We start from the raw sequence: 14,764 nt of genomic DNA on the forward strand, positions 1-14,764 counted from the left end.
GAGGAAGGAACGAAAAAAAAAAGAAGAAAAGAGATAAAAGGAAAAGCCCCGCCAACTTTTGCATTCGCAAAAGTATTCGATTGTAATTTTATAGCTAGAGGCGTTTCATCGTAAATCTGAATTCGCGTGTATGCCGGGACCCCGTTACGTTTGCATCGCGATCACGTATGGACGTGGATTTTTCTTTTTCTTTTTTTCCTTTTTTTTCATCTTTTTCTTTCTTTTTTTTTTTTTTTTTAACATATAGCTATCGCATGTTTTCAAAAATAGATATACGTTGCTTGCGTGAGTCCTGAATCTCAATACACTTTTCGTGACTGCATGTTATATGTATTTGTATGTAATAAGAAGAGAAAAGAAAAGGAAAAAAAAACGCATTTAAATATTCATTAAAAAAATATAAAAAAAGAAAAAAAAAAAGAAAAGAATCTACATTTCTTCTTTCTTTTTCATTTTATTATTATTATTATTATCATTTTTTTTTATTTTTTTTATTTTTATTATTTATATATCAAAGATATAATTTTTGAGATATAATGTTCGTTTTTGTCGAAACGATTCGAGACGCGACGAAGTATTAAAAATGATATTTAAATCGAACAGACCGCCATAGACTATCCGTACGATCTTATTTCAAAGTGAAATCGGCTCTCTATGTATCTCTTTTTCTTCCTCTCTCTCTCTCTCTATCACTCTCTTTTTCTTCCTCTCTCTCTCTATATCTCTCTCTCTCTCTCTCTCTCTCCTCTCTCTGTCTATCTATCTGTTGGCTATGCGATCGGCGTCAGCTTGTACGAGCTCGCTCACAAGATCGCAAGAAGGAACATATTACCATGATAAAGGCGACTCCGGTCGCATCGAAAATCAAGAGAAAATTGATCGTCGAGTAGCTTGTCGAATGGCTCTGATATCAAGACCAATACGTTCGACCAGTGAACCTTGACTTAATAACCATCCCAGATGATATAAGTTTGTTATATATATATATATATATATATATATATATATATCTTATATAATATTGTAAAAATATAATAGGATTTTTTCTTTTTTATTAATTATTTATTTAAAGAAAAATGAAATTGTAAAATTTATATATATATATATATATATATATATATTTGTGTGTGTGTGTGTGTGTGTATATCATGTAATGTAATGTATATCTGGCCCAATACCTCTCGTAATATTAAAAATTCTGTTTGATGATAGTGGTATTAATGAACGAACTATACAAAGATGGTTTAATTTATATGTATTAGATCGTATAATACTAAACGTTGGATTTCTAATTATTCACAACTTGATCGCTAAGTGTTTAAGTTTCATTGAGTGTTCAGTAATTTTATATGTTCTTTTTCTATTCTTTTTTAAAAGACATCGTTTTAAAATTTTTACAATTTTTTTATTAATTGCCACTGTTGGTTACTTTCTCTCTTTTCTTTTTTCTTTTATCTTTACTCTTTGCAGTAATTTTTTATAACGGTGTCAACCGAAGAAATAAGAGTAATTTTTTTTTATACGAGTTTAAACTTGATCATAATGGAGCGTCATGCCACTCGTAATATTAAAAATGCTGTTTAGCGATAGTACCGTTAATGAACGAAACATTACAAAGATAGTTTGAAAAATTCTATTTTAAAATTTAGAAAAAAAATTTCTTTCACAGATTCTTTGTCATTTTAAAATCAGAACTTTTTTGGGAGAGAATTTCTTTCTTTCTTTTTTTCTCTCTCTCTCTCTTTTTTTCTTTCTTTTATAGAATTACGTCGACAAAAGACAACATAATCGGATGGTGGCTATTTTGTTTGATATTAAAAAAGAAAAAAGGATTAAAAATGATATATTCTATCAAAAAATATTCAATATTTCATATTACACTCTAATATTCTATTTTTTGCATTAATAATATATATATATATTAATATATAGTATTATTTAAATATTATACTGTATATATAATATAAATATAATAATATATAATATAAATATAATATATAATATATAATATATAATATATAATATAAATATAATAATATATATTAATAATATATTAATATGTATATATATATATATGTGTGTGTGTGTGTATATATATAATTTTATTTTTATGTTGCAAAATATTATTTTGAGCATATTATTTTATAAACTTCATATTTATATTTATATTTATATTTATATATATATTTGTCTTTTCTTACAAATATCATTTTTGCGTAGATATACTATAAAACTAATACAAGAAACATTTCGTTGAAAAGACATGTAAATTGGATTAACTTTTAGATAGGATATAATTGGATACATTTTCTTTATTTTTCGAAGATACTATGGGATTATCTTTTCAAACGAAGAAAAGATAGGATTTAGTTAATATCAGTGGACCAATTTTATGTTTAATTTTCAACTTTTTTCTCGTTTCGGGTTAGCGAGTTGAAAAGCAAAATAAGCCGTTTCGTTATGGTATTATTTATGAGACATTAAATTATTTATCTTTTTTGGAGTTGTAAATAGGGGGTATAAAGAAAACCAGTGGAAAGGAAGAATAAAAAGATCAGTACAATAAGAGGAAAGAATACACGATACATTAGCTATTTCTCTGATCTGTGTAATTTTCATTCAGTGTAAACATTACTCGAGAAAGGTAATCGATACTTTGATTAAGAAAAAAAAAAAGGTCAAAATCGTTAACGCAGTCGCCTTTTTTTTTGTTTACGAAAGGTTCGTAAGAAAACAAGACATGTTTGCTTGAAAAACACGATTGAAATCTAACGAAATCGTTTGGCGGTTTCAAAAAAAAGAATGAAAAGAGAAAAAAAAAGCTATTGAAAGTGTCCTATTTCTTCATTCGATTCCACGAATTTCATTTATATTCTTTTTTGAAATTTTGGTACTTATGATACGTATTTTTTGATTGAACGTTTTCACTATTAAAAAAGATGAATGAAAAGGAAAAAAAGGAAAAAAAAACGAAAAAAGAGAAAGAAATTCCAGAGGGGAAAAATATTCTTGAAAAAGAAAAATAGAAAAAAGAAAGGGAAAAAAGGCTCGAACGAATATCCCGTATCGTTTAAAAAAAAAAAAAAAAACGTCGATTTTTATTTCAATCGGGATCGACTGTTGCATTGATGGCGCTTAAAGGGAAATAATTCGTTTCGACATAAGCCGTTTTACCGAGTGATTACACGTCGAGAGCAAATATATTCCGCGATTATCGTTTTTATTACTTGTTTTACAACGATGCTCTCGAATATTTATGGTTTTGATTATAGACATTATCATAAAAAAAAAAAAAGAAATCAATTATGGGAAAATTATTTATTTTAAGGGGGGAGAAAAGAAAAAGAAAAAGAAAAAGAAATAGACTATAATCAATATATAAAAATTTATATCACATGATCAAGAATTTTTTTTTTATAGAGATTGATATACATAAAAGTTGTAGCGTAATATGATTTATGAGCATCTTATCAACAAGAAAAGAGAGAGAGAGAGAGAGAGAGAGAGAGAGAGAGAGAGAGAAAACAATTACAGATAATAAAAAAAACGTGTACATATATATATATCACATGATTCATACGTACCTCCGCATCGTTTTTTAACAGATAAAAATAAGCGGTGTCATAGTGATATTCAAGAAGAGAAACGATAGACAAGATTAAAATGTTCTTTTCAAGGAACGAAACGTTGCATAAAATTTGAGAAGATGCAATAAGAAAAGAAAGTTTATTCGACATATTCTTGCATATGTGTGCATCCTATCGTATACGTTTATCTATGTGCACATAAGTTTGTGTGTAAATTTATACATATGTATAAATTTATGTGCTTGACATATACGTATGTCCTACAGTGTCCCTCTCTTTCTTTTTTTCTCTCTCTCTCTCTCTCTCTCTCTCTCTTTCTTTCTCTCTTTCTCTTCGTCATTTGAACGAACGGACATCTTTTCCACTCGATGAATTCGCACAAACGCAAGAAAAAGCGCTTCATTTTCCTCCCCCAAACGGCTTTCCATCTCTTTCTTTCTCCTTCTATTCCTACTCGTTTCTTTCGTTCCTCGCGAGTTTAACGCACCGGCAAAAAGTCCTCCTCCTCATACCTCCCATCCTCACCCTCTTACTTCACCGCCCTTCCACACACTTTCCTATATAATGGACGATCCACTTAATCTCGCGACCCGAAGAAGCTTTCAAAGTTTTAATTTTAGATAAAACCTCCTCCATCCATGAAAAGAAACTATTTTTTCTTTCTCTTTCTTTTTTTTTTTTTTGTTTTTTTCCTCCTCTTTTTTTCTCTCTTTCTCTTTCTTTTTATTTTTCCTTCTTTCTTTTTTACTTCTTTTTAACAAATACTTGGGTTTTAATCACGAAGGATAGTATATTTTATGTTTAATTTATAATTGCAAATAGTGTTTATTTAAAATTATTAATTTATTATTTAAAAATGTATCGAAGTTATAAAGTTATGTTAGATGTATAGGTACTGCATGTGTAACACTTCATACGTGAAACCATCTTGATTCAAGTAGTTAAGGTCTTCGCTGTACGACACAAAAGTAGTATTGATAGAAAAGAACGAGACTAAGGAAAGTTTCGATAAGAGTTCGTGTTACTGTTCGTTAAAATTTTCCTTCGATCGAATGTCACTTTTTTTTCCAGGATAATTTTACAAAGAATTCTCTAAGATAAAGAATACTTTTTCATTTTCTTTATAAAAGTATGTGTGTCTATATATATATATATATATATGTATATATATATATATTCGTATACTTTAAAAAGTGAAATTCGACATTAATCTTTTGATATGTATGAAAATGCAGTGATAAAAAAAATTATACGTAGAAAACTGGAAAAATTTTAATGGCGGCCTTTCACTCTAAGATTAACATCGAATTTTATCTTTTAAAATATATGAAAATGTAGAAATTAAAAGGGAAAAAGAAAATACTGAAAGAAAAATTCAAAAATTAAAATGGCGACTTTTTATTCTAATCAATTAAGATTAACATCAAATTTCAATTTTTAAATTATATGAAAGTATAGGAATAAAAAGAGAAAAGGAAGAAAAAAATGGCGGCTTTTCATATAAACGATTTAGTTTAATCCTGAATTTAATCTTTTCAAATATATGAAAATGTAGAAATAATAGAAGAAGAAGAAGAAAAAAAAATAAATAAAATAAAATAAAAAGAAAAGAAGAAAATGAGAAAAATCGAAATGGTGACTTTCTATTGTAACCATTAAGATTTAATATCTAATTTTGTCTTTTAAAATACACAGAAATAAAATAGAGGGAAAAAAAGAAAATAACTGGAAAAAGAAGAAGAAGAAGAAGAAGAAGAAGAAGAAGAAGAAGAAGAAGAAGAAGAAAATGAAGAAAATCTGAAAAATCAAAATGGTGACTTTTAATTCTATCAATTAAATTTAATATCGAATTTCACGGAGACTTTTCCTTATATCTTTCCACTGCGAATACTCTGAGAGATTTAACGTAATGAGATCAAGAGAATCTAGAGGCGAGAACGTGCGTCGGTGTAATGTGATTTCGAATATGCGCGGACTCCCTCGAGTATGCTATCGCTGGCTCCTTATATTAGACTATTTCGCAGGGCGTTCTTGGCGAGGCGCCGTCAGGTACTTGTTACGTCTAAGTAATGCTTCCCATGGTAATATAAAATTCAACGAAAGTGGGAAGTGTTGATATGGTAGTAGCTAAAGCTTTTGCCAATTTCTAGAATTTTACTATTTTCTCAACCGTTTAAGTTAAGTGAAATATCATATATCAGGTTGGCCAATAAATAACATCGAAGTTTTCGTTATAAGTCACTGTAACAATAATTAATAAACAGCGTGTCTATAAAACGTTAATACAGTATCATTGTTGAGATTTATTTGAATGAATAGAAATAAAAGAAAAGAAAAAAGAAGAAAGAAAAGTAAATAAATAAATAAATCAAAAATAACGACATTACTCATTGACCAACTCATCAAGAGGTTACGATATGAGTTATATCACGTAATACAATAATAACAAAGTATAATAATAATCTTGTTCTGAATAAAATTAAATCACTTGGTTATTAACTGAAGTAAAACGATTGAAACGTTTCCCCTCTCGGATAATATTATTCCTATATATCTATACAGATGAATCTTTAGACAGGAGTGTACCTGTTCGACGAACGGATAGGTACTTGGAGCCAACATAGAGACGACTCAATTACAGAAAGGGATATATCCTAGCGATGCAAATTTCGTCGAATCGAAATTCCTATTAGAGTAGGTAGATTTAGCCGACAGTTGTACCAGATTCCAGGTGGATATTCCTAATGGAAAATGGAGAAACGATTAATGAGATAATAATTTCTAATATAGAACTCGTTTCGAATAATCTCGTACCCGAGATAAACGAGAGTGAGAGAGATAGAGAGAGAGAGAGAGAGAGAGAAGGAAAAAAGAAAGAAATAGAGGAAGAAATGTATTAATGAATAAAAGAAATGAATGAACGAACGAACGAATGAATGAATGAATGAAAAAAATGAATGAATAAAAAAAGAAGAGAATAGTTTTGAATGAACGTATTAAAAAATATCGAATCGACGATAATGTGAAAATCTTTTGAAAGTATTAAGGAACAGATTCCCTTAGCTTTTTTGGTCAATGACTATAACAACGATTTCGTGAATTCCTTGGGGGAAATCGAGCGTGGCGTGTTCGTGGCTAACAGGGAAATTGGTGAATAACATTGGTGAAAAGTTAGGAACGTTGATCGAGCAAGAATCCAAAGGGATGGATTACAAACGTTTGGGGTAGAATAGATTGATGATTCTTGTACTGTAATTGGAAAATAATAATCTCAAATAGGAAACAGTATTATTTTATTAGAAATAGATATATCTCTCTAATATTTTTCATAATTTTTATTAGATTATTTTACTTTTTCAATTAACTTAGATATATTTTATTAATTTATTCGTAAATTATTATTTATTTTATATAATAAACGATGAATATCTTGGCCGGTATAAATAATTAATTGTTAGGATTGCGTCACAGGATTGTATCACTTATATTAAGTGCTGATAATTTATTATAAATATTGACCGTCTTTTTTTTTTTTTTTTGTTTTTTTTTTTAATAATATTGATCAAATGTTTAAAAGTATTGATCCAATAAATAATAACCATTAATTATATACATACGCTACAGCACGAGATATTAATTTGGTTTTTATTATTCCGAAAAGAATTTTTATGATTTTTTAAAAGAGTCGAATGAGAGTATTCGAATTTTGATGAAGCTGCAACTACTTTACGAAAAGCGTCAGTTCGATCGTCGAAGAGAAAGTTAATGGCGAGTGTAAATATTGAAGGAAGAAGAGATCTTGGACTACCTACCTATCCATCTATCTATCCATCTATCTTCAAGGAGGTTCGTTTAGCTCAGAGCCAGTGATTTTAGAAAAATCGGAACGTATACAGAAGAGTTAGACTATCTTTCTTTTTTCTTCATTCTTTCCTTTTCTTTTTTTTTTTTTTTTTCTTTTTTTTATATTATTCTTCCTTGTTCCACCATTTACATCTTCTTTGTCATTCCTTTGTTCTTTGTACATACTCTATTCTTTCTCTCTCTCTCTCTCTCTCTCTCTCTCTCTCTCTCTCTCTCTCTCTCTCTCTCTCTGTCTCTCTCTCTCTCTCTCTCTCTCTCTCTCTCTCTCTCTCTCTCTCACTCACTCACTCATTCTGTCTTTTGCTATTCTTATGAACAGCTAGAACGACGAAGTGAGTTAACTCAGCCTCAGGCAATAGAAAGAGAAACAGTTCACTATTATTCTTTTTCTTGTAATATTCCAAAAAGCCCCTCTTCATCTTTGCATTACTATAAAACTTGACAGAGGATAGCTTTTTTTTTTTTTTTTTTTTTTTATTATAGAAAAAATGACAAAAAGTTTAGATTAATCGGGAAAATATCGAAAGTGAGGAAAAAATGATTCTTTTAATTTGTTATGACGTTAGATTTATGACTCTTTTTCTTTTTCGTCTTCTTCTTCTTCTTCTTATTTAGTAAGTTTTATCGTACGATCCTTAGAATACGGATTGGTTCTTACAAATTAATGGCGTTGATAGAAACATAGTGAAGTAAGTTGATGCTAGGAAAAGGGGTCGCCTAATCGCTGAACAATGGAACATCGTTTCCACGTAATTACATCGGATAATAAAAGATGTCTCTCGTACCACGACGATTTATTATCAAAGTTCGATGAACTTTTTTTTTTTATAAATAATTTTTTACGCTTATTATATTTCTAATAATATTGATGTTAATAAACACATGATTTTTCTTATATATCTTGTAATTTTATTCTTGTGTGTGTGTATGTGTGTATATATATATATATATATATATCTGCGTAGTTAGATGATTTTTTTATCTTATACATTTATTTTTACATCCATTTACGTAAACATATGTTTTTTATCTTATAATTTTATTATCAAAGTTCAAAAAACTTTTTTCAAACTGTTTGGATCATTTTGTATATATATATAAAAAAAAAAAAAAAAAAAACGAAAGAAATATTGCATCTTCCAACTTTATCATTTATTCTTATATTTATTTAAATAATAATAATACCAGGTGATTTTAATTCAATTTTTTTTTCCTTTTTTTTTTCTCTCTTTTTCTTTTACATTTTTTGATCATACAAATCCATTGAATTTTCTTAGTCCAACATTGAGATCATTACCGAAAGAATCTTTCTATTCTGAAAGAAAATCCGTATGATTGTTCGAAGTAGAGAAACGACGAATTTAATAGTCTCACTGGGTAATTCGAAATCGGATGTAATCGGTTCTTCTTCGTCAAACTTTCCACGTAATAGACGAAGGAACGTAGGATATATGTTTCACGATTCACTGCCTAGTTTTCTCGAATTACACGGAGGTAGATTGGTAGGTTGGATAGGTGGGTAGATAGAAGATAGGTAGGTTAGGTAGGTAGGTAGGTAGCTAGGTAGCTAGGTAACTAGTTAGCTAGCTAGGTAGGTAGATAAGTAAAAGGTCTTGTGGCACTTTCTAACCATAAGAAATAAATCTTTCAGGTTGATCGAGAAGGGACTATCGGATTCGAAGGATCATATTGGCTTCATTCTCTAGGTGTTCGATCCTGGGACACGTACGATTAAGTTGAACTTATACCTACCTTCGAGGAATATAAATCTCACTTTTTCTCTTTTAGATACTTTTCCGTACACGATCGACTCAGCAGTCTCGACCTGTTGAGGCAAAAATTTCCTTCACTGATAGTTATCGTTAAATTCGTTGTCTCTCTCCCTCTCTCTCTCTCTCTCTCTCTCTCTCTCTTTCTCTCTCTCTTTCTCTCTCTCTCTCTCTCTCTCTCTCTCTCTCTCTCTCTCTCTCTCTTTCTCTTACACACATACACATACACATACGCACACACACATAGACACATACTCGCTCTCGTTTTATTCATCTCGTATACATGTCCAGGAAATATTGATTTTTATTAACAAGTCGCAGACCCTTCTGATATATCAGTAAAACAGCGCGTGATACCTATAAAAAGCTCGGTCGTACGACACGCGTATCGCACGTCACGTAACTTTTGTGCGTAGATACCTTTTTTTGCACTCTCAGTATCTCTCTCTTTCTCTCTCTCTCTCTCCTTCTGTCTCATTCCCTTTTTTCTCTTTCAATAAAGAACAATGTTCTGTCGTTCTACTTTAGGTTTTCCTTAACTACCGAACCATTTGAAAAAAGAAACTATTACTGAAATAATCTCTCCTTTTCTTTTTTCGTCATCTCAGTCCATCAATCAGCTTGATTCTCATTGGATAATTTTGAAATATCACCCTGTTATAATTGAAAGTGTAAACCCACGTGAGATGTCTATATTTAATCTGATTATTTTTAGATCGTTTGTATCCTTCATCGAGATTTTAATTGCCGTCAGTTCGAGCGTTATTTCGCGATCGAACCCTTTTCTTTTGTATTTTTTTTTGTCTTCTTCTTCTTCTTCTTCTTCTTCTTCTTCTTCTTCTTTTTCTGTCTCTTCGAATTTAACAGGCAATTTTCTCAGGGACAATAAATCTTTCGAAGATGTTTGAACGTTTGTTAGGTTGGGAATGATAGAGAATATGAATCTGGATACATAGAAAGTGATTCGCGAATGCGGGCAAACCCAAAGAAATTCGATTAAGTTGTACGAACAAACCAACCGTAGAAAAAGAGAAAGAAAGAAAGAAAGAAAGAAAGAAAGAAAGAAAGAAAGAAAGATGGTCTCTCTTTTTCTCTTCCTTTCTCAAGTACACACATACACACACACGCAGAGAGAGAGAGAGAGAAAGAGAGAGAGAGAAAGAGAGAGAGAGAAAGAGAGAGAGAGAAAGAGAGAGAGAGAAAGAGAGAGAGAGAAAGAGTTAGAAGCACGCCCCTATGATATGCGGGAGGGTGTAAGATTTACATAATGTATGCGGTATGCAAATTTAACTGCATCTCCAACGTATATAAGCTAGACCAAGCAAAAGCTCTAGCTGTTTCTGTTCGCGGAATCCGCTCGTCGTAAGTTCAGATCTTCTTCAGGGCTGTAGTTAAAGTTTCTTTAGTAATTTACAAATGACAACAATATTCGAGGTTATTGACCTCTATAACTAAGACCTGATACATACACAAGTCTGATTATAAAGAATCATTTCGTTCCAACTTAAGGATTTTCCTTTATTTCTATTTAAAAATGAATTTTAAAGTAATAGCAAAATATTGTACTTCTATACGAAAAAAAAGAAATCTTTTGGCAAGATATTATTATTCTCGTTGAAAATGCGTCAATATTGATTTTATTTGATCGAATCAAATATCGTAATGTTTTGTTTAATTACATTATTAAAATCTATGAAAAATTGATCAATTATATTTTAACACATTACTATTTAATATTATATCTTATTAAAAGTGTATAACATCTTCACACACACGTACGCACGCACGTAAATGCATGGGATTGTGTGCAATACGAAACATTTTAGTCCAATTTAGCAAATTTATATTTTATCAATTCCATGTTAAATAATTGATTTAATTGTTATTATTATTATTATTATTTCTTTTTTATCGTGTAACAATATCATGAAAATATGTATACCAGCGATATATATATATATATATACATTTTAATCGCGAAATTTTTCTTCATATTTTTTCTTCCTTTTACTAACCTATTATAAGGAGAAGCTCGGTTAGAAAATAGATTTGATGAAATTTTTTTTCTTTCGGCGAATTATTTTTATGCCATCACTTTGATATGATTGAGTGCACATCGTTTTGCATAGGCCAATATACTATACACATATATATATATATATATATATATATATATATATATATATATATAAATGGAGCCTTACTTTTGAGGATGCAGAAAGTGGATAACGATCAACACGTAACCAAGTCAGCGCTTGCGCGCTCTTCATGACGTCATCAAAGCATCCAACCCCCCACTCAACCCTCCCGTACCGTAAAGGATGGCTCTGTATCTCTCGTCTCGTTTCTCGACACTTGCGCCGTCTCCCTCTCCCACCCTTCTCCAATCCTCCTTCCCTTCCTCTTTTCTCTTTCTCTTTCTTTCCCTCTCTCTTTCTCTCTCTCTCTCTCTCTCTCTCTCTCCCTCTCTCTCTCTCTCTCTCCCTCTCTCTCTCTCTCTCGCGTGCGCGTGCTTCAACCAAAACATGTGTAGGATGTAAATGTAGTAGATTTAATAATTTATTCTTATTTAATTATTTATTTTTGTTTATTTCTTTTTATTTATTTATTCATTTTATTTATTAATAAAAATTTCCCCCCGAAAGGTGATCCTTTGTGTGGAAACGTGAAAGTGGAAACGTGAAAATGAAAATTAAGGACTTTCTCGTTTTAATGAAAAAAGATTAGTTTCTTTCTTTTTCATTTTCTCTCTCTCTCTCCCTCTCTCTTGAAATTTAATCGTCCCAATAATAAAGCAATATATTCGTGAGATGGGGATGGCGAGGTTTTTCTTTCTTTCTACTTCTTCTTCTTCTTCTTTTTCTTCTTCTTCTTCTTCTTCTTTTATTTTTTTTTTCTCTTTTGATTTTTTTTTTTTCTCAAGTAAGAATTATTATTCTTTAGGGCGGCAATCAAAAGTAAGTCAGAATATATCCCCGTGGGAATCTGTTCTCACTTGCGTTTGACGTAGGGAAAATTTCAGACGCAAAGCCACGTATTGTAGGTCAGACGGATAAGAGGACTTAAGAAGAGCTTTCTGGACTAGAAAGAGAGACAGAGAGAATGTGTGCCTGCGCGCGCGTGTGTGTTTGTGTGTGTGTGTTTGTGTGAGAAAGAGAGAGAGAGAGAGAGAGAGAGAGAACGAAAGATTGGGAAGAGGACTTCTAAAAATTTCTCATGTTTATAAAAGAGCCTGGAATAATAACTCGGAAGGTTTACGAAAGTCGTTGAGTTTCTTAATGGAAGAAAAGCGCGTTGTAATTGGACGGTAACTTTGCAAAGTGTAACTACTTGGACCAATTTTTTATCATTCATAAACGAATTGTGTACTTTTCATAAGCGACTAACCTTAATAGTATTTATCTAAGTAATATGATCGCATTATAATAAATACAACTAATGTATGTACATTGTACATCGTGCTTAATTAAGATATAAGAAATAACAAAAAGAACAAAAAAAAAGAAAAAAAAAGAGAACAGAAAGAGAAGAATAAGAAAGAGAATAAAGGTAAAAGAAAATAGAAAGAGGGATGAATCAAAAGATAAGACGAATTTTTAATTTAACATTTAAGATTGTAAAGATTATAACAACGAAGAAACAAGAATCTAGAATAGAAGGAGTAATATAGCTACTGTAAGATGGGAATTGATACGACAAAAGGAACATAATAATTCAAACGTGGTAGAAGCCGTGGGAACAATAGGGAAATCAAGATTATTCTGCTCTTAATTGCGATCGTCTCGTACCATTCTAAAGGAGGAATTAGGTATTAAACGTAGTATGATAACACCTTAGACCACGAACTTTACCGAGAAGATCCGTGTATTGATAAAATGGAACGAATGAGAACGATGTCATTCCTTTACCTTAGTTCTGGTAATATTAATGACAATAGGACAATCAAAATTCTTCATTTATATTTTCATATATCTAATTTTATTCTATGAGATTTAAGGTAATTAAATGTTTTAGTATTATTTAAATAAGACACTCTCTATCAACGAGATACATACATACACACACATATATATATATATAATTTTCTATTTTCGCGAGATTACCCTCAGACAATTTGAATATTACATATGTATATCAAAAAGAAGTAAAATTGATCGTTCCTCTTTACGATTGTGCGTCTGTCTTTCCCTTATTCACTTTCATTACTCACATTATTCCATTTTGGTCAATTAGGTTGTTTCGTGGAACTTCGAATATAGACGAACAGAGAGAGAGAGAGAGAGACCATTTCAAATAATCCCCTTATTTTCGAATTATATTCGTCGTATCGGAATAAATATTTCGGGCTCGAACGACGACGGCTGACCTTTAAAGCACAAATAATTAAAAACGTTTGTGTGAGTAAATCTTGTTCTTACTAGACCTTTCGTAAGTACATACATGCTTATTCGTTTCCCTAGAGTACTTATCTTCTCCCTAATGGTAACACTTCTTTTTATTTTTTTTTTTCTTGTCCTTGAGCGAGTCTGTGATCCTACATAGTCGATCTTTTTTTCCCTCTTTTTTGTTTTCCTTTTTTTTTTTGTTTTTATTTCTTTTTTTTCATTTCTCCCTTTAATAAATCAGTAAATAAGTTTCCCACGTTCTCGATATTGTACACACTTTTTTTTCTCTCTAGGGAATAGCATTACTGTTGGTGTTATTATGAAGTTTAATATAATCGATTAAGAAAAGAATTTTTTTTTGTGGGGTTGGAGGGTGGGGGTAGGTAGCAACCTACATTATTTGTATTTTTCTTTCTTTCTCTCTTTTTTTTTCTTTTTTTTTTCTTTTTTTTTTTTTTGAGCTTCTCAGCAGCAAACTGAGACACATTCCGTTTGACAAGTGAATCGTTTGCGTATTGGTCCTTTGCATATCTTTCGGTGAACAGAAGGGAGTGTACGTGTGTCAACAAACCTCACCCATAGGTGCAAACACTGTTCAAGGCTTTACCTTGCTTTGTCAGTGCTCTCAGCTTCTCAGCTCCTCTGTGTATGTTGAATTAGAGAGAGAAAGAGAGAAAGAGAGAGAGAGCGAGAGCAAACCATTAACAGTAGCAGTATTTGATAATACGGGCACCACACGTCACTATTGCCACGTTAAATTTCTCATTAGTTTACTATCTGTTTCAGAAACGATAAGTTTAAGAAATTTTCAAGAGAAAACTTTTTCTTTTCTCTTTCTCTTTTTCATTTTTTTATTTATTTATTTAAAAAAATTTTTTTTTTTTTTTTTTTTAATAGATTTCTTCTCTTGGTCCAACTGAAAAATTTCATTCGAACTTAAAGAAAAATTACTTGCCAGAAATATCTATCAATTCATTAATTCTAATTTTCATGAAAATAAATCACACGATATTTGTCGATCGGATATAACAATATAATAAATTATTGTTATGCCATTAATTCTGAAAATAGCTAAAATTTTGGAGATCTAAAAAAAGAAAGAACGAGAGGGATAAAAGGAAAGAAAAGAAAAATATTAATTTCCATTTTTTTTTCCTTC

Source organism: Vespa mandarinia, chromosome 4 (assembly GCF_050613455.1).
Source record: "Vespa mandarinia isolate Hongniang chromosome 4, ASM5061345v1, whole genome shotgun sequence".
NCBI lineage: Eukaryota > Metazoa > Arthropoda > Insecta > Hymenoptera > Vespidae > Vespa > Vespa mandarinia.